At 33.1% G+C, this 26109-nt stretch overlaps 1 long non-coding RNA gene across 1 annotated transcript; it reads right to left on the bottom strand.

Annotated features, from left to right (window-relative positions):
• Positions 1-25784, bottom strand: LOC141424976 (uncharacterized). The gene is made up of 3 exons (XR_012449968.1): positions 25579-25784; positions 17127-17188; positions 1-8831 (listed from the first exon to the last, which is right to left on the bottom strand). It is a non-coding gene; the product is annotated as an uncharacterized lncRNA (long non-coding RNA).
• Positions 25785-26109: the final 325 nt, after the last annotated feature.

Raw genomic sequence — 26109 nt, 5'->3', positions numbered from 1 at the left:
TAGGAACATAGAATGACCCAACAAATACATTTAGGATTAAACACAGATTTTGGTTGTAGCTGAAAATAAGTTTTCAAAATTTGTTTTAGAAGCAAGTACATCTAGTTTCAAATCCTTTTAGAGTTTGGATTTGCTTTCTGAATATATTTAAAACCTGCAGTACCACCAAAACATAATGGAAACATTACATCTTCATTTAATGATACATTGTAGGCATTCCTGATGTTAAATCTGAGGTTTTTATTTGACAAATACTTTGCTTTTTAGTTTAGTCATCAGATACACATAAGTTATAAATGGGATTAGACCCATAGCTGAATTCAAGCTGTAATGTATTAAAACTTGTTTCTAAATATCTTTAAAAAGCTGTAAAGCTGTAACATTATTTCCACAAATTCCAGATGTGTTAAATTTGTCAGCACATTTACTAATTTTATCATAGTAATTTTGTAAGTTTTAAAACATTCAATATACTGAAGGATTTTTTTACTCAGTGTAGGGCAAATATTCTTGGGTGAGGCTTACAATGAAAGATACTTAAACATTTGTGTTTTTATGTACCATAGGCCATTTTAGAAAAAAACCCTGAAATTCACACTAGGTACAGATAAGTTTAAAAAACAAAACCCAACAAATCCCCTGAATTAAAAAATAATGGCATACATGGTGTTTTCTACAAATGTGATGTTCTATAATGAAGGTACTTAGGGAGAAGGGGATTAATAGTTATTTTGGCCTTAGGCTCATTATGCTATTTAAAAATTTGATAGATGGATATCACACAAAACACACAGAGACAAACATAATATCTGATTTACAAAAGGGAAAATCTTAGGATGAAATTGAAGGCCTCTATTACCTACTTTTATTCTACTTCTCCATCCTTATCCTTATCCTTATCCTTTTCCTTAACACAATAATGAAATTATCTGTTTTCCAGGAAATATGTGTCCTGAAGGAATGTTCTTCATCATCTCTCCACAGAGAACCTTGCTCATCCTTGAAAAACCACTCTTTTGGTTCTTCCTTGGTTCTCTAAGGAACATGAATGAAGTCTCTGTTCTGCTCCTTTAAATTTCCTCAGACTTCTATTTTAATGCATACTTCCGTGCCTGGGGATTATCATTTACCATATCTTTCTTGCCCAAAAGACTGAATATTTTGTGAGAAGATCAATAACTTATTACTCTTTGCAATTCCAGCATACCAATAAATTGCATATAAAAAACAAATACATTTTGATTACATGAATGAATAATGGGATACATATTTTGATGAAATAACTCAAATAATTTAATTTGTATTACTTAAAATCTATACATCTCTTTAACAAAATATTTTACCAATCTACTGAATGAGATAGGATAAATATTACACTGAGTTATAGAATCAGCAACTAAGTGTATTCCCTCTGTTCCTATCTCAGGTAGTTTGTTATTTCTCTTCTTTCACATATACATCTAAAAAAGAATTCTTTCTTTCTTTTTTTAATTTTTTGGCAACACTGGGGATTGAACTGAGGGCACTATGGAAGTTCAGGAACAATTTATTAACAGGTCAATCATGACATACCTCGTAAAGTACATGTGAATTATTTAATTGGCAGTGTTCCCGGGCTTTGGTCCTTGCCTCAACATTTCATTCATAGTGTCCCTAAGAAAAATCTCATTTTGGAAATCCCCATGCTCTCCTTCACATGACTTAAGACTTTTATGTCTTTAGTTGATATGAACAGTCTAATAAATAATAAAAAGCTGCATCTAATTTACATAGATAATATATAACACAGTAAAAATTTCAATAAACATAATATATATAATATTGGCAATAAAGACAAAGAAAATGAAACTGTCCACTTATAATATTTCAATCTTTTGCACAGTAGCAATAGCAAAAGAAATTTTCATCTAAAAAACTGCACAAAATATTTTGGTGAAGTTAACTTTGCCTTGCTAATCCTATATTTGTGGACTATCATCAAAGGTAACAACAAGGCCAGGCACCAGTGGCTCACATCTATAATCCTAGTTACTTGGGAGGCTGAGATCATGAAGATAACAGTTCCAGAACAACCTAAAAAAGAAGTTGGTGAGACCTCAACTCAACGGAAAAAAGTTGTGTGTGGTGACATGCACCTGCCATCCTAGGGATTGTGAGAAGTTTGAAATTGGAGAACTGTGGTCCAGGGTGTCCTAAGCAAAAAGTGAGACCCTATTTCCAAAATAAGCAGAGGAAAAGGGGCTGGAGGCATGGAGGCATGGCTCAAAATGTAATGCACCTCCCTAGCAAGCTTAACACCCTAGGTTCAAATCACAGTACTGCTAGTAAAATAAATAAATTAATTAACTAATTAATTAATAAAATGGTTCCTGTATCATGGCTTATAAATACATTTTACACTTGTCAGTGTGTATGCTGAGTCCAAACACAATTTGACACAAGCCACAGTACTGCTTATCCTCCCATCCCAAACCATTTGATCATTTGGATTGTCCCTTCAGTATCTATACGCCTCCATTCTCCTCAAATTTTGCATACTGTACAGCTTCTCTTATTCTTGATTATCCAGGCTGGTGAGGATGTTCAGATAATGCATTATCTTGTACGTAGAGTAGCCAGATATCAAGGATTGTACACAATGTTCCTAGTTACATCACTGAAAAATTCCCTTGGTGCTTGGCAAATCTTACACTCTACAACTTAGCTTCTGGTATAAGATTGGCACAGAACAGAAGTGACCTCAATGTAGTCAGGGCAGAAGACAGAAAGAGAAATAAAATCTGAGAGAGTCTATCTATTCCATTGAAAATATTTCCCCTGGCTGAGCAAAGGAAGTTGAGACTCTAGACTCTTCAAGTGTATCTAGAAACAAGCTGTATGGATCAGTCTTCAATCTCAGTGCCTTCAATTGAGGTTTGTCAGTTGGAGGTAATGAGCAGGTAAAGCCCGGTGTATTCACAAGGTTGAGTGGTGCAGCCCACACTACACCAGGCAGGGATCTTCATGGGGAACCCTGGGATGACAGAGGCTGAGACTTAAGGAAGTGGAGAGACAAACACATTAACTGACTTCAAACTACAGAGCCATAATAAGAAAAGCAGCCTGATACTGACACAAGAACAGACATGTGGAACAATAGAATAGAATAGAGGACCCAGAAATTAATCTATGCAACTACATCCATCAGATGCTCAATAAAGTCACCAAAAACATGTTATAGAGATGACACTCTATTCAACAAATGATGCTGGGAAGATTGGATATCTGCATGTAGAAAACTGAAACAAGATCCCGGTATCTCACCTTGTAGAAAAATCAATCAAAAGAGGGGCAATAAGGAGAGGGGTTAGAAAGAGTAATGTAGATGGTGTCAATATGCTCAGAGCACATATTATATACATGTATGTAATTATCACAATGAAACCCCTTCACACTACTAATGTATGTTAATAAAATTTTTTTAAGTTAAAAATGTATCAAAAATCTTAAAACCTGAAACTTAGAAACTGATACAGGACAATACTTTAAAATATGGGCAGAGCCAATGACTTTGTGAATAGAACTCCAAAAGCTCAGGAAATAAGAGCAATAAAGGACAAATGGAATAGTATCATATGAAAAATCTTCCGCAAATCAAAAGAAAAACTACTGGGGTTAAGAATGAGAGAAACTCTACTAGTTTCATTCATCTGCCAAGTAATTAATATCTATAATATTTGAAGAACTCAAAAAATTAAATATCGAAAGGACAATTAATTCAAATAAATGAGCAAATGAACTGAACAGTTAATTCTCAAAATAAGTAGAAGTGGTCAATAAAAACATGAAGAAGTGTTCAATATCCATAGCCATAATGGAAATACAAATTAAAACTGCATTGAGATTCCATCTCACCCCAGTCAGAATGGCTCTCATTAAGAAAACAAATAGCAACAAATGCTGGAAAGGTGGGTGTGCTGTGTGTGGGAGTGTTGGTAGGAATGTAAATTAGTTGCAATTGCTTTAGAAATCAGTAAGAAAGTTCCTCAAAAAATGAAAATAGAGTACCATATTACTCTAATATACCACTCCTGGGCATACAGCCAAAGGAATGTAAGTCAACCTACAATAGAGATACTCACAGTCATGTTTATTGTAGCACAAGTCACAATACACAAATTAGGGAGTCAATTTAGGTGCCTATCAACAGATGAATGGATAAAGAAAATGTTAAATATATACATAATGGAAAATTATTCAGCAATAAAGAAGAATGAAATTGTATAATTTACAGGGAAATAGATGGAATTGGAAATCATCATATTAAGTGAAATGAGTAAGACTCAGAAAGACAAATATCACAATGTTTTCTCTCATATGTGGAATCTTGCTCTAAAAAAAGTTAGAAGGGGACTATGTGTGTGTGTTGAGGGGAAAGTTACCAGAAGAAATATGGAGGGAAAAAGAGAGTATGATTGAGGATGAATATGATCCAAGTACATTTTATGCACATTTGACAATATCATAATGAAATCTATTTAAAAATTGTGAAAAAGCCAGGCCCTGGTGAGTCACACCTGTAATCCTAGCTACTCAGCAGGCAGAGATCAGGAGGATCACATTTCAAAGCCAGCCAGGCAAATAGTGTGTGAGACGATATCTTAAAAATACCAGTACAAAAAAAGGCTGGTGGAGTTGCTCAAGGTGTAGGCCCTGAGTTCAAACCTCAGTACTGCCAAAAAAAAAAAAAAAAAAAAAAGTGAAAGCGAATGGAAGAATTAAAAAATACAGTGGGTGAATATGAAAGTGTATTATACACGTGCATAAAAATACCACAATGAAACTTCTCTCTTTGTACAATAATGTATACTAATTTTAAAAAGTTTCAGACATTCAGGAGTAACATTTGTGGGGTCTATTGCAAAGCAAGGTGACTACCATTAATGTGTTATTTCATATTTTAAAATTGCTAAGGGTGGATTTGAAATGCTGTCACTGAAAATAAATGATAAATATATCAAGGGACAGATATGAAAATTCACCTTATTTGCTCATCCCATAATGTAACATGTATGAAAATATCATATTGTATCCTACACGAATATATGGGATTATTTTTTGTTTTAAAGTAAAAGCAAATAAGCTTTGCAACTGTTTTGATGTCTGTGTTGAAAATGAGGAGAAAAGAAATGAACGCCCTCTTCCAGCAAGCTACAGAAGGCAGATGTCCTGTTGCTGCACTGTGCACACATTAGGGATTCTGTTCACTGATTGCCTGCAGAGCCATCTGCCACAGTATGAGCTTAAATCATGGGCTTCCTGAAAGCCCATGAGGTGGAGGTGACATCACCTACTTGTAATGTTTCTCTGAAGAGCAACATGAGAGTGATGAAAGAGGAAATCAGGCTTATTTCTCTAACTCTGTTGAGAGTTAGACATGATTAATTCCTCCAAAAGACTCATCTTCTCTTTTTTTTTTGTTGTATTTCTTGCTTTCTTCACAGAGAAAGAAAGAATGTGTGTGGGAAATGTGAAAATATATCTATTTTCACATATTTGAGAATGCACACAGACACACAGCTTTTTGTAGATAGAAAAGTGTCCATTTAGTACCTTGAGTCTTTTTTTTTACAAGAGTGATTATACTGTTTTGTACACCACTGCTTTATTGTTTTGAAAGAAGAATGCATTTATAGTATGTTGATTTTAGTAAATATATCTCTAGTCTACCTTAGGCTTGAATTGCTGTAGTTATAAGATGGAATTATTTTCATTAGTGTATCTATAGAATACCACATTAGAAAGAAACAAACTCCTTGTGGAAGTATAATAATGAAGTTATTGAAAATAAATGGGCAAAATCCCCAACTTTAAGAGTTTCTTGCCATGGTTATTGTTTAACAATTCTTCAGTGTTTCTTTTATTTTAAGGAAAAGCATTTTTTATTCAATATTAGAAATTACCACATGAATAAATTTAAAAACAATGAAGTCAGATTTTAAAAATATCTTTATTGGTATATTTCAGATTTGATAAATTCTGAAAATGTTAAGTTGTTGGTACTCTATTTTCAAATAATTAAGGACAGAAAAATATTTCTTAGCTATACTAAGAAGAAAATACTTGAAAATCTTTTAATAAGTATTTACATCACCATTTGTTAAAGATACAAATGTAGACAAATTTAAAGTCAATCCTTCTAGGAAGGTGAAAAGTGTGGGGAAAAAACCCATTACTTTTCCCATCCTTGTACTTTAAGATAAGATAACATAGAGTTTCTAAAGTATTATTTTTCTTCTCCTCTCCTTTTCTCTCCTCTCCTTTCCTGCCTTCTTTTTTTCTGTGTAGTTATTTTTCATGAGAAGATACCCAAGAAGCTATCTATCGTGCTTATTCTAGAGACACTTTAATACCTGACTTATTGAAAAACAAATTTGAGGAACTTTCACAGATACTATATGCAAAATTTTCTACATGTATATACTTTGTCACTACTTAATCCTTTGGAAAGATTTGAATATTTATTAAATTTTTATTATGGTAAATGTACAAAGGGGTCTCATTTTGGTATTTCCATACATGCATATTCTGATCAAATTCATCCCCTGTATTACTTTTGTTATCCCCTCCTCCATTTATAAAACATTTTAAATGCAGTACATTACTCCATTTTCACACAAGTATGATGTACTTCCATCATATTCATTGCCCCCAAACCCTCTCCTTTCACTGTCCTTTCTCACGGATTTATATTCATGACATTCTTTTTTTTTATCTGTATCTGCATATGAAAGATAACATTAACACGTGATATTTGTATTTCTCAGTATGGGTTTGTTCTTAACATGATTATCCATTTTCCTGCAAATGATATTATTTCATTTTTATGGATGAGTAAATACAATTTTGTAATAGTAATTCATTTGGGTTACTTCTCATTTTTAAAAAATGGCTGAAAAAGGCAAAAGGTGAATAGAAGGAAAGTATTTTCAGTTGCATAAGAAGAAAGCCAAAGAGAAGTCAAACATTTTTTAAGTCTAGAGATCATTCAGAGCTCTGAATAACTGCAAAGGAAAACACTTTGACATTGTGTGTGCTATGATATCATTGGGATAATCAGAAAACATTTGATGAAGTTAAAAACTGAAGTTTTAGAATCCATGCACAAACAGATCTACCAAATAAAGAGGCATGGTGAAGGGCAGAGAAAGGAGATTTATTGCATGGCTCAGATCATGCCATGGGAAGAGGCAGAGTAAGAACTCAACCTATTATCAGTCATTTTTGGGGCACAGACATGAGTTATAGGTTTAGATAAATAAAGAACTGGGAGCAGGGGGAAAAGTATTCATAATTAAATAGTCCTGGTCACAAGTATGGCCTGATTGACTCTCATTCTGAGGGATCCTAGAAGGGTTCCAGAGATGTTACCGCTATTACCACTTGAGGGGAGCAATCTGGTTCCCATGAGATGATTACTCCTGTTCCAGGGTGCAGCCTCATCATTATAGGTATTTGTCCTCATTTGGAGAGGTGGTCTGTCCTTCAAGGCTCTGGTGTTCCTTATAGGAAGTTTCAATCTCTTTTCATAAAGATGTTAGTGATCATTCCTGGCTTTCCTTGATTTCAAAGTGGCTGCAGGAGAACATGGTTTGGAGCAGACAATAGATACAAAATGGAAACAGAGATGCCAACTTTTTCTCCTATTTTTAGCTAATTCATGGGCCCAAGTAAGGAGTCAGTGCTTTTCAACAAAAGCAGTTTAAGCACCTCTTACATTCTCATGAGCTGCAAATATTCCTAAATTAAATAAATGTAAAACTATTTGCTGACAGCTAAATTTCAGTCAAAATACTACTTAACATTTCTATTACTAACATGAAGCAAAATTTAAATTAGCATAGAAGAATGAGAAACAACACAATAGTAATGTATTAAACATTTATGGTTAGTATGTAAATTTTCAATATAAATACATTAGAATAATCACAGTAGGAATATCATTGAAAAGTGTTGGTATTAATTAAAATTAAAATTCTGCAAAATATTTAAAATAAGTAGGAAAATTTCAGAACACATGTTTTTAAGTAGAAAACAAAAATGATAATATTAATAATATTTTCATGCATATATTTAGGAAAAGAAAAACTCATACAAAATGAACAGAGGTGATGATATTCAGTTGTATTTCATGAGTGACTTAGAAGGGTTGGAGAGAGGCCTGATGGTATACTTTGGTCTTGCAGAAATGTTAATTACCTTTCTGGTCTTTGTATAAAATTCTTGGCAAGAAATTCTTTCTATAGGGATCAACAATGTGAACTATTTCCCTTAAATGTTTCCTTGATCTTATTAGAAAGTTTTATTATAACTTCAGGGTAGCTCTCTGACAAGTTGATAGGGATATATTTCAATGAATTTGCAACCATAATATCAGCCCTTGGCTGATAAAGGTTCAGAAGTACAACTTTTTTCGTGAGGTGATTTGAACTTTAAAGAAAATCCACGTGCAATGAGCTACCTCATGGATGGGGACTTGACTGCTGTATTATCCCTTACCTCCCAAGGGCATGCTGTCCATGATCAAATCTCACCTGCTGTTATTCAGAACCTTGAAATCTCATTAAAATAGCAGAGAGGGCACCAGAAGATCACCAGAGCATTTTTCAGGGCAATAGCAAGGCAAAGCTTACATATTTTACATTGATGATGGGGATAGGAAAACAGTATTGTCAATTGTGTAGGAGCTGAATTAGGTTTGTTGAGTTGCTTTCTGAAGTTACTTAGTGGCTTTTTGTTGTACCACAATCCACTGTCAGGTTGTCACTTTGATATTCTGGGAAGATAGACTTCTGCAAGAGAAAAATAAAACTTACATTACTTTCTGCTCAAACATAATGTGAAAACTAAGTTTTCATATTAAACGTTAATGGAAAAATTAATAAACAAGGTGTGTCTTATTATATTGTGGCAGAGATGAATAATTTTAAGTTGGTAAATGTTTTGCAGATGAGAGAAACATTGGGAATTTATGGGATAATGAATAATTGGTGTTGTTTGAAAGCATGCATTCTTAGTAGGGGTTATATCACCATTAAGGAGCTGAAATTTTAGTGGCTGCAAAGTTCTTATATGTTACAATGACCAGTGACACTCTAAAATGTATCTTAACCTGACAAGATATTTTTCCTTAGAACTTCATTTTATGTAGGACAGCAGTCAGAAAAAAGAAGAAAAAAACCCTTCTTCTTAGTACCCTTACTGGGGGGATAATAAAAAATCATTTAAAAAACAAGAGATAAACATTACACTAGAACCAGCTGTATTTTTTCTGTTATTCAGCTTTTGAATGTCATTTTTATTAATAGTAACTATTCAAGATATATGGAAGGTTATTCCCATTTTATAAATATAGGACAAAAAAGGACCAGAGACCAGGTGACCAGTCCAACATCACATAGCTTATACAAGCTGGAGCTATTTGAACTCCACTTTCAGTCATTTTGTGTGATGTTGGGATTAAACGTAGGGCTCTGTGTATGCTAAGCAAGCACTCTTCTAGTGAGCACTTCACACTCAGTCTTCATCAATGAATTAACCTGGCTAAATCACTAGAACCTGAAGATTGGAATATTGGAACTAAAAGTATCTTGGACTACTGATAAACAGTCAGTTACTAAGGATAACTTATCTCCAGGTTCTCTTTGTCCCTGTGTTTATCTTTCACCTCCCCTTTTATTTTTATGTGGACCTGTACATCCGAAGGGTGCTATTTCCACTAGTTGAGTAGCAGACTTGTGTTTCTTTCCTCAAAGCAATAAAAGGTGCTAGAGAGCAGCAAAAAAGTGTCTACTTTCAAATTTTGTCTTTAAAAACTCCAGTATGTCAATTTTCCTCCACTTCTGACCCTTCCATCTTCATCCTGGTATGCTGTAAACTTAAAAAACATTGTTCTCCATGACCAACAGTTTTGTATGACATCCATGTATCAGTACCGTAGAAGGAGGATTAAGCAGGTTCTGATTAGAGTCCCAAACTCACTTCCTCTACCAGGGCCATGTTAAGTTTGTTATATTTAAAATATATTAAGATAGATTTTGCCAAAAGGCAAAAAATTATTCTTAACCAAAATCAAATAAATGAATAAAATGTTGCCAATGGCTTTGTGACACCAAATGAAGTTTAATGACAACCACTACTTTTGGAAGCTCCAAAAACAAGAAGACTTAAATGCAAATATATCAAGTAGTTTAATAGATATACACTAATTACATTTGCTTTCAGTAAGGTCTTAAATATCAAGAATGTGTTGTTAGTCTTTTATCTGCTGTCCCCACCCCTTCCACAATACAGAGAATATCATTTTGCTCATATTAGTGGTTCAGTAAAAGTCAAATTGTCATTATCCACTTTAAAGTATAGCCATAACTGCTCCATGTTTCATAATCTATTCATAGTAAAGGAAATTGTTACCATAGAATAAAGATTTCTTTAAGTGGAATGACCCAAACTTTATTTGATTAAATAATTCACTTACTCAGAAAACAGATACTTACCTAAAACCTCTTCTTCTATAGAACATTTGATAGAAATTATAATCAAAGTTGTGAAGCTAATAGATGAAAAGCTGCCCTGGAGCAATTATAGTATGGGAAATGCAAACATGTATGGCAAACAAACACTGGGCAAACAAATACAAATGCTAGGCATACAATATAGTTACTTCTAATTGTTCTTTTCCTAAACCCAGCCGTATTACTCTTACTGGATCCCTTAAAGAAAATGGCTGAAAAGTATTGAACTACTAATTGCTGTTGATATGTGACTTATGGGTACTTTCGCTTGATTAAGTATTTATGCACACACACACACACACACACACACACACACACACACACACGTATTTTCTTTTACTGTGGTTATATGCATGTGATCTACCACTAAGCTAACCCCAGTCCCGAAATTGAAATAAAACAAATATCCTCTTTCACAGCTTTAAAAATCTCACAGCATAGAAAAAACATTGGAACCACAGCATTTACTCTGGAAGCAGAATGTATAATTTGTACAAATAGTTGTAGGGATAGACAGACCTTTAAAAATATGTGCCAAAAGATTTCTACCTTTTAAGGTAGGAAAGTCACCAAGGCTCACTGAGGCCAAAACGTTTGTCAGCATCTTCCTGAGATAAACAAGACTTTAACATGTGTACAATGCTCTCATTCTTTACCATCAGTGCATGTCAATGGTATTGTCTAGAACAATATTTATTTAGAGAAACATCAAGATTTTAGAGCATCCGGTAGTAGATTCAGCAGTCATGAATCTGAGCTCCTTTAGTAGTGACCAGGGTAGGAAATAATGGCACTCCTCCATACCCTTGGAACTACTGAATAAAAATGATAGCTGAGAGTTTGAAGATATTATATTTACATCATTGTTGGTTGATATTATTGAAAGGTGTTGGTAAGGACTTCCTGCAATGGGTCAGGCAATAAATATTTTTGGCTGCAAAGACTGAATGATCTGTGTTGCTGTTGCTGAACTCTGACTTTGTAAATCAAAAGCTGTCATAAAAATACTGGAAATGACTAGGTATGGCTGTGGCTTATAAAACATAATAGATATTGAAATCTGAATTTCATATAATTTTCCCATCATGACATTGATGTTTTTAATTTGGTTGCAAACTTATAATCATGTAGTAGTAGTACTCAAATGAGCTTTTACACTTATAACCAGAACTTCTTTTTTGTAGAAAGTATTTGTACAAAAATGAGTAGTAGTAGTACTCAAATGAGCTTTTACACTTATAACCAGAACTTCTTTTTTGTAGAAAGTATTTAAAAAGTTAAAGTCAGAAAAAATTTTTAGAATATTGCAGTTGGTAGCACTAGATACCAGCAATATCAACAATAATGCTAAGACCACTTTCTTTGTGGTTGTCTTCTAAGATACAGCAAAAGCTTACTTAGATATGAGTTTGAACATCCACAAAAACTCAGAAGTATTACAATGCTAACTACTTCTCTGCACAAGAGAAGTGTATAAATTAAATTAAAACAATTGCTTTAATTTAATCGTTGTTTTAATTCAGTTTTTGCCAGTTTGAATTTTCTTTGGAATTGACACTGATGAACACAAATCCCTTTAAGTAACTTTTTATTCCTCTGACTCCAGGATATCTCTTTTTCCATGTTCTCATTTTCTTTCTGTTAGGGTACGAGAATCCTATTCTTCCAAGAGACAGAGAGTCACGCGTGAATGCAATCAACAAAGCAGAGTTTATTGAGCTGGCAAGCCAGGGTCAAGGTCCCACACAGACACACAGGTCCAATTGGGCAGACAAGACCTCGAGCCTCTTTAGGGAAGATCTTATATAGGCCCCTACCGGCCATTACAGCAAAAGCCTGCACAGTACATAGCCAATGAGTTTGTAACACCACATACATTTCCAGCCTATCCATGTAAGAGTACATTACTTCTTAGCCTATAGATTCAAGGGTCAGTATTCGCGCACGCGGTTACATTTAGCAAGCAGGCAGGGCACATCTTGCACGTACTTCTAGTCGTCTTTTGCAGTCTGCTCACATTCCTCACATTCCTCACATTCCACCTGCCCCCATCCTGTTTATCTTATCCTGCACGGGGCATCCTGTGCTGGCTTTACTGGTTTCTGCTATGGGGATCTGCTGGGGCAAAGGGCACATCCTTTCATTTCACAGTTCCTCACACCTCACCTCCTTTCCTGTAGTGTAAGTTTAAAATTGCTCAAATTTTGGTTCATATTCACATGCACTATTTATTTAAAAACTTTGTTCTGTTTGTAGTTTCGTCTAGCCTATCATACCTAGTATTTATTTGTAATTCTTCTCTCTCTGCATTGCCAAATATTTGCCCATTCCCATGACACTTTTCAAACAGCTATATTATCTTTTGCTGGGTCAAGTGTACTTCTGTTGAGACTTTATTTATTTATGCTGCTGTATTATACCATATTTATTTTTCATTTCCATTCTGCTTAGGGCTCCCTTTATTTATTCTGATATTATTTTGTTGTTCTTTTTATTGTTTAGTTTTTTTTTAATTTATTCATTTTCAATTGTTAAGTTCTACTACACATAATTAAGGGCATACATTTTCCTTCCACTGCTTCTGTCTGTATCAGTTTTTAGTATGTGACACTTCATTGCAATTTACTTATCTAAATTACTTATTACCTCTGATTTTGATCAAAATCAATTCAGTTAGTTGTTCAGTTTATATATTTTCAACTTTTATTGTATTGTGGCCAGTGAGTATTGCCCAAAGGATTTATGACTTACAGAATTTATTAAGATAATTCTTTGATTCCATTCATACTCATTTTGCGCTGAGTTCATGAATGTCTTAAAAGAAAGGTCATTTTTGTGTCTTCTGTACTCAATGCTTTAAATGTAAGAACAAATTATCTCATTACATTTTATAAATATTCTATATCCTAATTTCTTTTTTCTAATTCAACTTTTATATGCAGAAAAAATTAATTCCATAATTGTATTTACAAATTATTTATTGTTTCAATAAATATTGCTGTATTGTTTTTCAAGTTTTTAGTACAACATGAAAAATCCTGTTTCAATTAAGTTCTTCGCATGTGCTACTGTGTTCTTGTTAGAATTTTTCTATTATTTTTTTGGCCAACAATTAATTTTATACCAATATCTTCTTGTACATTGAGAATAATACATGCTTTAGTTTTGTATGCCAGCCTAAACTGTTTTTATTATTAAAAATATATTTCACTTCAATGAGCAAATCTTGATATAAATTTTCATCTACTGTCTCCTACTGTGAGCTGGAAGTCAGCAGGGAATAGTAAGTGCTGGAAACATATAACTGCCTAGGACATTCAAAACAAAATTATTTCTAAGATGCTAGAAAGTACAAATTAACAAACAAAACAAAAGTGCTCTGATTACCACTCCAAGGTGTCACTGTGAGACACATGCAAAATTCTACACTTCAACTAAAACAGTTCTCCTGACGTGAGCTTACTAAATGTTCCCCCAAGTCCATATGTTGAAGTCTTTGCACCCACTGTGATGGTAATAGAAGATGGAACCTTTGGGATGTGGTTCAATCATGGAAGAAAATCCCTTTGGGATAGGATTAGTGTCCTTGAGAAATAAAGAGGTTCTTTTGTCCCCTCTACTACATAACAATACCTCGAGAAGACAAAATTTATAAATCAAGAAGCAAGCCTTCATCCAACCCAATGTTGTGACCTTACACTTTTCAGGCTCTAGAACTGTGAGAAACAAATTTCTATTGTGTGTTAGCTGTCCAGTTTTTGGTGTAGTGACTCAAATTTGCTAAGCTGCTTCTTCATGTACTTCTCACCACAAGGTCATGCATGTGACTTCTTATTCTCCATTCATCAAGGCATTTCATATAGTCCATTTTAACATGGTTTTATCTCCATAAAACTGTCCGGCAGTAACAGGATTTAAGGAGGACCCTGGTTTAGACCTCCTACCTTTCCCTTTGGATATGAACCAATCAGGTAAGTTATTAACATCTCTGAGCTTCAGTGTGCTCTTTAAAAGAAGTGTGAAATGTGTGTTGGGAAGAGTAAAGATAACTTATGAAGGAAATTGTAAGATAAAATTCCAAGTATTTTGTATTTCATGTTAATCCTTTCCTTTCCTCCATGTACGCATTCTAAATATTATTTATTTTTTCTTTAGTTTACAAGATCTTCTTAAGAATAATCTTCTTATTAGTGGTTGTAATTCAGGGTGAGAATATTTAGTGTAGAAATCATTATTATCAATTATAAATTTTTCCCATTACTGTATCTGTGTTTTTTATGTTTTCTTGTCAAAAGTCCAAAACATCACAGATATGCAGAAAAAGGTAGTAAACATAAAGGCAATATATCTAAGTTTAAAAAAGTTAAGAAATATAATTTCTTGTTTTCTGTCTCATTTCATCTGAGACTTATCTCTCAGTAATAACTACATTTAAAAAAAAAATATTTACAAACCCTTTAGCATTGTCAACTTGTAAATTTACCAGTAAAAGAAAGCTTGCTGCAGGCTTTTGGTGGTCCATAAATATATAGAAAGAACTAAATAAAAATGGGCTGCAGAAAAAGTAAAACTCAAATATTGTACAAATCACCCAGCTGCCTGGGCTCAGAAAAGACAGGGTTTGACAGCTCATTTGAGGACTTATATTGCCAATCGACATACTCTGTTGTTTTAAGCAAAGCTTTTAAAAATTTAATGCTTGAACAGATCTAGAAAACTTATTTTTCTGACCAGATATGCTTTTCCTATTTCCTTGGCTTAAAAGTTTCATAGGGTGAGTTTTAAATTACTCTGGAAATAGCTATAGGGTATCCAATTTACACCACAAAAGATGTACTGGCAGAACCAGAGAGTTCTTTGTGTAATGCTACAGAATGGTTTATTCAAATGATACAGGCCATTTCTTAGGCCTGTGTAGGGAAAATATAACCCTTCATATTCTATTTAAATATATTCTCTGGCACTCTTGAAGGTTTATTTTTAAATGAAGATATTTTATTCATATTTTTCTGATTATTGCTATTTCTATGTAATTATATAAAATTATCAGAAATAGAAGACTGTTTACATGTGTTGTACTTAAAGTAGAGCTATGTTGTAAGCTATCACCACAATTTCATCATTATTCTTCATTATTTTTAAATAAAAATACAAGCATATAAGTAATAATATTTGCCTGTTTTTGTTTGTTTGGTAAGTATCATTTGCCAAACTATCAAGTATCACAAGTTGAAGTGATTGACATGGCAAAATTTTTTTATGCTTCATTAGCTAGAGTAACAAGTCAGTAAGGAACTTTCTTGTAATAAGGTCCCTGCTAGATTTCAGATGTTATCTAATTTTACAGCAGATTGTGATATAAAATGAGGAAGGCAGACTTCCATATTAAGTGGAACTCTGGCTTCCATATAATAACACTTTAGCTGTTATTCTTTATGCCTTAGACCCTAAAAGCACTGGACAACAACCATAGTCCCTAATTTGCTGGTGAACATGCTACTGGAATGTTGAATCCAGTAAAGTTAAATAACCAAAAGAAATAAATGGCACCTCAAAGGATGAAGAAACACGGTGCGTAAGTCTGTGTACTTCTTCTTTTACTGTGTTTATAGTGGCTTTAATACTTGACCAAGAAATAATTAACAGATTCTGGGCTTTGCTTCTCTTAACTGTCTTTTTATTTATTTTTTTTGCTTGATTTATTACTTCTGTATTGATTAGATTCTTAATGAGATCACAACAAAGTTGTTGCTTCTAAATAAATGCTTTGCCAGTACGGAACACCATAAACTACAGGTGATAAAATATTTGCAATTTCCCCTTCTTTTTATAAATTAAGAATTTCCTCCTTTCATCCACATACAAAGTGTTCTGGGGAAATAAACATTCTTCATGTTCTAAGTTGCTTCATTCTTTTTCAGTCAGACTTAAATTCTCACAACAGTATTAACAATCTTAACCTGAGGAAATTGCCATGAGGTGAAAATAGTCTCAAGACATTGAAAGCCTTAATTAGAATTTGAGTGGTACATTTATTCAATGCCAGTATACAATATTATAGTATGGAAAAATAACTAAAATGCATATGAATATTTAAGGGTAACATTTAGGCTTCATTGAGATTTCAATGTAATCAAATAATAGATGATGTACTTCTTCTCTTTTAAATTAATTTGTTGATTTAATCTTTTGCTTTTAGAAGGGGATTGTTAGAAGTAATCTCCAACAGAGACTGACTCAAGATTTCAGTGCTCCTGAGAATCCAGGATGCTTTTATACATGTGTCTCAGACATGTCAGTGGCCATGCCTTCAAGGTGAAAATTTTTCTTACCATGACTGGTAATGGCTTAGATATTTCTTATTTTGAAGTTGAAAATAGAGATGCTTTTAAAGACTGAAAAATAAAAAACAGAAACATCTGAATTGCTTGCTTTATGTTCAAAGAAATTTATAACAGCTTAGACTCCAAGTATTAAAAGGGGACAAGATGAAAGTAGTCCTAAATATCCAGTGAGGTCATACATAAAATAGGGGGAAAGGTCATCATATTTAATCATTTTATTCTCATTTACCTTTCAAAACTACCCAGGTCTGATGGATTCCAATTAGCAGATCTTCTTGTTCTTGGTTGTTTCTGTAAAATAATTTAAACATAACTCCTTTTCCAAAAAAAAAAGAACATTGCTTGGTCAACACCATGAAACATAAACTAGTCACTGGGGAAAACATTTCCAAAACACATTATCTGGTAAAGAAGCAGTATTCAGAATCAACAAAGAACTGTTAGCAATTAAAAACAAATATTAAAGAATCTAAGCAAAAGATGGTCAAAATATCCTGACACATCACTGAAGAAGATTCATCAAAAATATGTTATGTCAAGACCCTTATCATCTGTTATTAGGGAATTACAAATTTGAACTTCGAAACATTACTATGCACCTACTATAATGTGTAAAAAACAAAACACTGAAAACACTTGCGCGCCGGCAAGGATGTGATGCAGCAATGACTCTTAGGTGTGGTAGTGGGGATGTAAAATGGTACTGGTCACTTTGGGAGGCAGTTTGGAAGTTTTTTTGCAAACTAAGTGCATTCTTACTATATGATGCAGCAATTTCACTCTTGAAATTTACTCAAAAATACTTCAAATTTATGTCCACACAAATATGTACAGAAGTGTTTACATAAGATTTCTTCATAACTGCTCAAAGTCAGAAGCAACAAAGAACTCCTTTGATAGGTGAAATAAATGAAGTGAGATATATCCATACAGTGGAACAGTTTTCAAGATGGCAAAAAATGAGCTGTTAGCCACAAAAATATCGAGAAAACCTAAGTGCTAAGTCAAAAAAGCCAATCCAAAAAAGCTATGCAGATACTATATAATTTCAACTATATGACATTCAAACTCTAAGGACAAACTATGGAAAGTGTAAAGAGATCAGCACCTGTTAGGATTGGAGTTAAGAGGAGAAAAGCATTGGGGAGAACAGAATTATTTTAGGGCAGTTAAATTAGCCTGTATAGTACTGTAATTGTAGATATATGTCATTATATATTTGTCAAAACTCATAGACTATTTAACACAGAGAATAAATCCTAATATAGATTATGGATTTAAGTTAGTAATCATATATCAGAATTGGATTACTAATTAAAATAATGTATCACACTAGTGAAATACATTAATAAAAGACAAACCTGGGGTGGAGGGACATGTGGAATCTCTTTACACTTTCCACTCATTTTGCTTTGCAAACTTGAAACTGCTCAAAAATAAATTGCTTAAATTGAAAACTTTTAAATGTTCTGGTTGGTAAATTAATTATGAAAGGAAATGGCCAGATCTGATTATGTTTTACTATTGTTCACACCCTCCACATATCACATCCTGGAGATTGCTTTTCTCCAAAAGACACTATGTATGGTCATTTATATAAATAACTTCCTTTAGAGTTTTACAGTATATAACCTATAATAAGGTATGCAATAGCCATGTCATTATCTCTTCTTAAACTCAAGAATGAACACTACCTAGGGGTTGCTTGGCATTTGGTGTTTTCTGAACATAGAGACCAGGGAATGAAATCCCTAGGTATAGGAGACAAATAAGTAGACATCTGGGAGAGGCTAACACTATAAGGGCAAACTGACTGATGCTAAATGAAATGGACTTTTACATAAGGATTAAAATAAATATGTTTTATACTCTTACATACAAATTGAAAGAGATACCTTAATAATGAGAACCAGAAATAAGATCTCATTTAAAAATAGGCTTCTGGCATTTGAAGAAATACAAGAGATGAAGAAAAGAGCAAAATGGATGAGATTTTTAAATATTATAACTGTTATGACTGAAGAAGGAATTAAATCAATGAATTGGAAATTCAGCTTGAAGAGAGTATGAATTCAGTCTAGATTGCACTGTATTCCCATGAACAAAAGCACAAACATAAACATAACTGCCACTATGAAATTCAAACATTTAGTGAAATGTTTGCCCTGTTACAAGTTTTTGCATATTTGGGCAAGTTACTTAAGATTTGATGATTTTTATTTAAAAAACTACGTTTGTATTACTTAAAAGTCTTGGACACAATTATGGAATTCTACAATGTAACTTTACTGTGTTATAAAACTTCATTATATACTCATAATATATAGCACATGAAAATGCTATATATACTATATTAATGTATATACTATAAAATAATAATTAACTAAGCAACTATGTCTAAAGAAATATGAAATATACTATTAAGGAAAAGATAATTGGCAGGAAAGTAAATTTTGTCTTTCATGCTCATCAATATTCAAAGATATTCTTTGCAAAGTTAGTAAGTAATATACATTATGATTCACAAAACATTTTCACACATTACCTTGAAGATTCAAAATCTATTTACTTTTTCAAAAATAAACACTAGTTTCTTAAGTTCACAATATTAAAAGTCAGTTAACTTGGTAAGTTGTACTTCCAGAAAACACTTATAAACAATATGAGGAACTTTCTTTTTAGCATTACATAACCATTTGGCCACAATAAAAATGTAGCACTTGAAAAAGAACTTTTAGACTTTTCTAAAGATGTTTTTATTTTTTCTCACTGTTCAGCTGACAGGTTCTATTGAAAGAGAAAGAGTGAGGGCAGATTTTTTAATTTTTAACTTGCTTATCTCTTAATTTTTATACAAAGCCTAAGCAACATTGTACCCTGAAACCCTGAATATCTTATAATTTCTCAATGAGCACTGTAAATTATAAAATATTACCAAATTAATCCAGATTACAGGTTAGACCTTTTCAAGCACTTTATTATTCCCCTCTCCTTTGCTATTTCTATGCTGTTCTTGTTCCCACTATACAGAACAGGCGGCATTAAACTGAGGTTTCCATGCAATGCACTGCTGAGAAGGTGATTTCCCTACTTAAAGTGCTTCTAAGCAGCCCTACCGAAGATGCTTAGCATTCACACCAGCTAAACAGTAAGGATAGAAATATCTTTACCAAATCACATTTTTTCAGACATTTTGCAGAAAGGGAATCATGATGTGAATGTCAGGTAGTTTCATTTTATACTCAAATAGGAAAAATAAGTCTGATTTTAATCTTATCAAAACTGCATTCCTACATAAAGAATTAATGACAGATAGTGAATAAGGAAGCATATTAATTGATCAAGTACTCCTCTAAAAATTAATTTGGTTAGAATTAGATGAATTTAGCTTAAGGAGCCAGATTCATTCTAACTGATCCTTAGTAGTCTGGCTTAGGACCATGATCTGAATCTCTCTATGTTTGTAATGAAGGGTCGTTTTAAGGTAAGTTGTACTTTCACAAATAGCAATTCCATATATACATCATTTTTACAAACAAAAACTCCATCATATTGAACTCTCATGGTCACTTTCTACTCAAACTACTAACAATATAAAAATTTTTTGTGTTATGGTTCAGTAATAGGACATTTGTGCAAATACACACATGCACACACAAAGCTCTTTTGTTGTTTTTCCTGCTTGTCACACAACACATTTTCTCTTACTTAGTTTTGAATTCACTTCTTTGTATTAGGATACAAGCTAAATTTTAAAAAAGAAATATTACCTTTTTTTTTACAGGTAAATCAGAGAAGACCAGTAGAACATAGATCCATAGTTAGATTTATGTTATCCAAGTCTAAATTGCACAGCCTAGATTTATCATGAGAAATAAATAGAATGCTTCTATATAGGCACAGATGTGACCTTTAGCACCAATACAGAAGTGCATATGTTTAGATTTTTTTTCTCATTACTTCAATAGTTTTCAAATATAGAGCCATTCAATAGCAAATACCTATATAGTGTTGAAATTTTCAGACAATTTACAGAATGTCATAACCTGAATGACATTGTTTGCTAAATATATACGATAGTTTGACTATTACTTTTATGTATGTATTTAGAAAAATCTTGGACATAAGAAGTTAAGTTTTAAAGAACTATATAATTATAATAAATGACATCAATGCATCAATATACTCTAAATATAGGTAAAACATGGTTAGTAAGAAAAAATTTTCTATCTTCCTATCACATTTTGAATCAGATATTGCCAGAATTAAAGTAGATTAAAAAAATACATTTTATACCAATGTTCACAATGTCTTTTACAAGAAAAGTCATATATATGGGTTTTCAATTTTCATATGCATATTATAATTGTTAGAGAAAAAACAATATGTGAATAATTAACTTTTGTCCAGTAGCAAATTCAGGAACTCCAGATTTTCATGCACAGTTTTCATTGTGAGAATGTTTAACTTGCTCAGCACCACCGAATCACACCTATCACAGCAACTCAGGAGGCAAAGAGCAGGAGGACCTTGTTTCGAAGCCAGCTCGTACAAATAGTTTGTGAGACCCTATCTTGCAAAAACCCTTCATGAAAAACAGCTGGTGGAGTGCCTCAAAGTGTATGCTCTGAGTTCAAATCTTAGTACAACAAAAAAAGAAATAATATGTAGACTTTCTGAGGATTTTAGATTCTTAACAGACTGGGAGATATTTATAAAGTGTCCTGTTATTTAGTTTACATAAAGATAATTTTGGAGATCATAAATAAGTCCTCAATGAAGCTATTCTTTTAGAGTTATTTCTGAAGATTTTCATGGGTTAGTAAAAGATACCCTGACTTTATAGGTACCTCAGTGGAGAAGACACTGTACACAATGATTTAGGTTTTTGAGTTTTCCAAATTGGAAAAACTCAAGGATTCTTGTTGTGGCCTTCAATGTAGTCACAAAAAGTATAGAAATTTCCACATAATTAAATTATCAAGATAACCTTTATGAAGAATTTAATTGGGTTAAATTATCTTATATTCCTTCCTCTCTTTCTCCATAGCATGGTTTCTCAGCTTTGGCACTACTGAATTGATGTTGGATAACTCTTTGTTGTGATTGTCTTTTTGTGAATTATAGGATGCTTAGGAAATACCCTGACTGCTACTCATTAGAAACTAGTAGGAATTATCTTCTCCAGTTATAAAATTGTCTCCAGAAAGAACCAAATATACTCTGGGAAACAAATTTGTAATCACTTGAGAATCACTATCTTAAACAATGCTGTGAAATTTATTATAACTCTTTTTTGTTGTTTGGGACATAAATCTAGATTATTAAATTTAAGAAACAAACAATTTCCCTTTATATTTTCATTCTGCGGTAGTATGATAATGGTTTTCATTTTGGCAATTATTTTACTCTTCAATTAATAATTACATCACAGAAAAATAGATATTTAAGACTTAAGAAAGAAGGAAAGTAAAGAAAAAAGTGTTAAATTACCCTGATTTCTGTTTCATTATGTAATCCATCTCTAGGAAATATCCATATCACATATGTCATTAACATGCTGCAAAATAATTACTAGTGTTTGTTGTAGCCATCTGAGGAGTTTAAGTAACTTTTCAGTCACAGAATATTAAATTATACTGAGGCAATTTTAGGGCTGGGCATATCATTTTATCAATAGATCATTACTCAGTTTTATTGTACATATCCTATACTAGAAACCTTGTTAGATTTTTAAAATAAATAAGATATATTTTCCATCCTCAAAGCCATCTATCTATCTATAATCTATCTACACACACACACACACACACACACATACACACATATATATATGGAAGACTTTCTCTTAATGGATGAATGTTTAAATGAATTATTTATTATGATCATGCAATTAACTTGCTTTAAATTAATATTGTCAAGAACAAATATTGCAAAAACAATATTCATAGCATCAGATCTTTCTTTCTCTTTAACCAAAACAAAAAAAGAGAATAAAATATTCTACTCAAGTAAGGAAAATCTCAAGCATTCAGGAAACTAGAAGTAATAAATTAATAATGTTAAAAATTAATCTAAGACCCTTAGTACATTATAATACAGAAGATAATTAAATTAATTTTATGAAACTAACTTCAAACTATAAGCCGAATTTGATATGTACTGTAAGAGCCAGCAGATTAGACTTTGCCTGTGTGAGTTAGTATCTCGCCTTGTGAGAAAGCTCCAAGGAACTGAGGCATAAGTCTCAGGCCCAGACTGTGCCTTGTGAGTTGGTATCTGGCCTTGTGAGAAAGCCAGACATCCAGAAAAACAGTATTCAAGGTTCCCAGATGGCTTCGTGTCTTTCAGATGTAAAAAGAAAGTTACACTGATCATGTGCTTCTCCTGCTTCCCTATTCCCGTTTTAAAAAAGACATAATAAAGAGTTAATTTTAACTATGCTTCCTTGTACTAATGTAACATTTACACATAATACTTGGCCTGCTTTTTTCCTTTTCTGTGTAAAAGGAGTTTCTAAAAGCAGTAGTATGCTTCATTAAAGTGGCTATTGAGCAAGACTCAGTAGTACCCCCATTCTTTTATGGCTTCAGTTACCCATGTCCAGCCGATAAATGGCTTATAGTTGGCCCCTGAACAGGCATCATGTATGAAATTCTATAATCCAAGTGAAGACTATAACATTTATGAAAATGTTCTTATAAAAAGTAAATTAAACAGAAGCATTTAGGTTTTTAAATTTTTTTAAATTAATGATTTGGAATAATTTGCTAAGAATGAATTCAGGCAAAAAAATGAACATGTACTTCTCCAATAACAATCAAAGTTGGGAACTGAAGAAATAGAAAAACAAATGGATAAAACTCTTAAGTTTGAATTTTGGCTATAGTTGACTCTGAAAATCAATATGCTTATTACTCATCCAATTGATAAATTCTGTGAAAAGGAAAGTGGAACTAGGTTTCCACTTGTTGGAATGTTTAACTATAACAGAATGACAGATTCTCACAAAGAAAGGAAGTATGACCAATGTAGAGTTGTCAGAATTTGAAAATAAAATTAAAATAGAGAATGACAAGTAAAATATGAATTTCACATAATTATTGAATAATTTGTAGGATACATATTTCCCAAATACTGCATGTGCTTTTTATACTGGTACACCAGCCCCAAATTTATTGGATCAGCATTTCTTGAGGTGGGACTAGGGCATCTATTTTTTTAAGTTCCTCAGTAGTTCTAATTGGCAGCAAAGGTTTAGAATTACTCTATTTTAAGATCATTTATTAAACAAAATTCCTGTAAGATATATCAAATGAAATTTGCATTTCAAAAAAATCACATGTTTTCCCACATATGCAGATTACAGACCCAAAACAAATGCAGTAATATTATTGAACATGGGTCACACACTAAGGGGAGTACATGCCCAGGGGAAATAGGGAAAGGAAAAGAAACCTGAAACTTGAATTTGGTTGATGTGCTTCCTGTTGAGGAGTGGATAAAGTAATCTTAAATTAGCAGAGGGCACTATGGGAAGGGGACCAGAAGTTGTGAAGAGGTCTGGTAGACCATTGAACCAATGTGGGTTGCAATTCACAAGTACATGGAGGCAGCACTAAGAATCTCTCTATATATCTATCTTTATCCCAAACTAACAAAAATGGTATGTCTTTCTTATTGTCTGTTATATTTTCTCTTCAACAAAACCAGAGAAGAAGAGGGAGGAACAAGTTCTACCTGGAAGCAGGGGTTTGGAGGGTGACAGGGTAGAGGGTAGGTGGCACAGACAATGCAAAAATGATAAAATAAAAGAAAGAAAGAAAGGAAAAGAACAGAAGAAACAAGTACACAAAACTGAAAAACAGAAAACAGCTCTTGAACACCACATCACATTTGCAGAAGTGCTGTATGACAAAGAAGATCACATGCGGAGTCTGATTTCACACTTGGCAGACATGAGAGAGTGGACTACTGTTCTTGGAGAAGAACTAACAGTTGATATTGACTTGAAATAAGAAATGACTGGATCAGAAAATACAGCTCACCTAGAAGTTCAACCAAAATCTGCTTGGAAGAAACTGGTGTATGGTGCAATGTTAAAGGTATGCTTACCAACCATGGAAGGAGAGAGAAAACAGATTCACATTCAGTTGTTTAAAGTGAATAAAGTAAAGCAAAACCTCATAGTTTATATTAAATTCCTTCACAGTGAGCTAGCTTATTTTTAGTCACAAAATACATGGTTGAACTGGTGAATCAGAAGCTTCAACAGAAAGTTAAAATAATGAAGGAACTTTATCTATGAAAAGGTAGAGAACTAAACAGGAAATTAATCTTAGAAGAAAATGACCTGCTAGAGATAAAAGAGGAAATTTGCAAGAAGGTGGAGAACCTCAGCCATGTAGCTAAAGAACTGGGGTGCTGCAAAAAGCCAGAAATCTGGAAGAAAACTTGGAGGCTGACATTGTTCATCATCAAATGGAGAAAATGGACAATGAAAAAAATGAAAGGCTTACTTTGATTTTCATTGAGACAACTGAAAGACACATGCAAAACTTCAAAGACCAGTTAAGTGACCTTGAAGACAAACATGTTCATGCCCCCGATGTTCCACACACAGCATGTGGAGGGGAGGATTTCCCACCTGATCCCTCACAATTGAGCCAAGCTACATTCACCTCCTCCAGAAGACACTCATGGAGCCTCTCAAGATTATTTTCCAAGAGATTTCCCTGGTGCACCATGTCCTCCATTCCTGGTGAGAAGAGTATATTCACCAATCAGTGTTTTTATCTACTACCTCCAGTAGTGATTGTTTTTTCTCCACCTCCACATGAAGACAGAAAGGAAATGTTTTCAGGCTTCATTCCACCTACAAATAAACCTGTTGCTGGAACTGCCAAAGTCCAATAAGTAACCCAATTTTGAAAACTCTTTTCAAAGTACAGGATCAATTCTTGCCAGAGATTTAGAAAAACATTTGCAGAGACATTGATTATAATAGAGGGATGATCATTTCCTTGGAAAAAAAAAGGGACATGTGACTGGCTGGCAGCTCTGACTGCTGAAATAAACCTCAAAATTTTAGAAAACTTAATGTCTCCAAGAAAAAAATAACTAAAATAATTGAAACAGAGTTTGCACTTGAACTTAAGGAAAATCATCCTTATTTTGACTTATCTCTCATTTTCAGTATATATAACTGTGGT

Source organism: Castor canadensis, chromosome 1, assembly GCF_047511655.1.
Source record: "Castor canadensis chromosome 1, mCasCan1.hap1v2, whole genome shotgun sequence".
Lineage (NCBI taxonomy): Eukaryota > Metazoa > Chordata > Mammalia > Rodentia > Castoridae > Castor > Castor canadensis.
The sequence above is the reverse complement of the archived record's forward strand: the minus strand, read 5'-3'. Positions and strand labels throughout refer to the sequence as shown.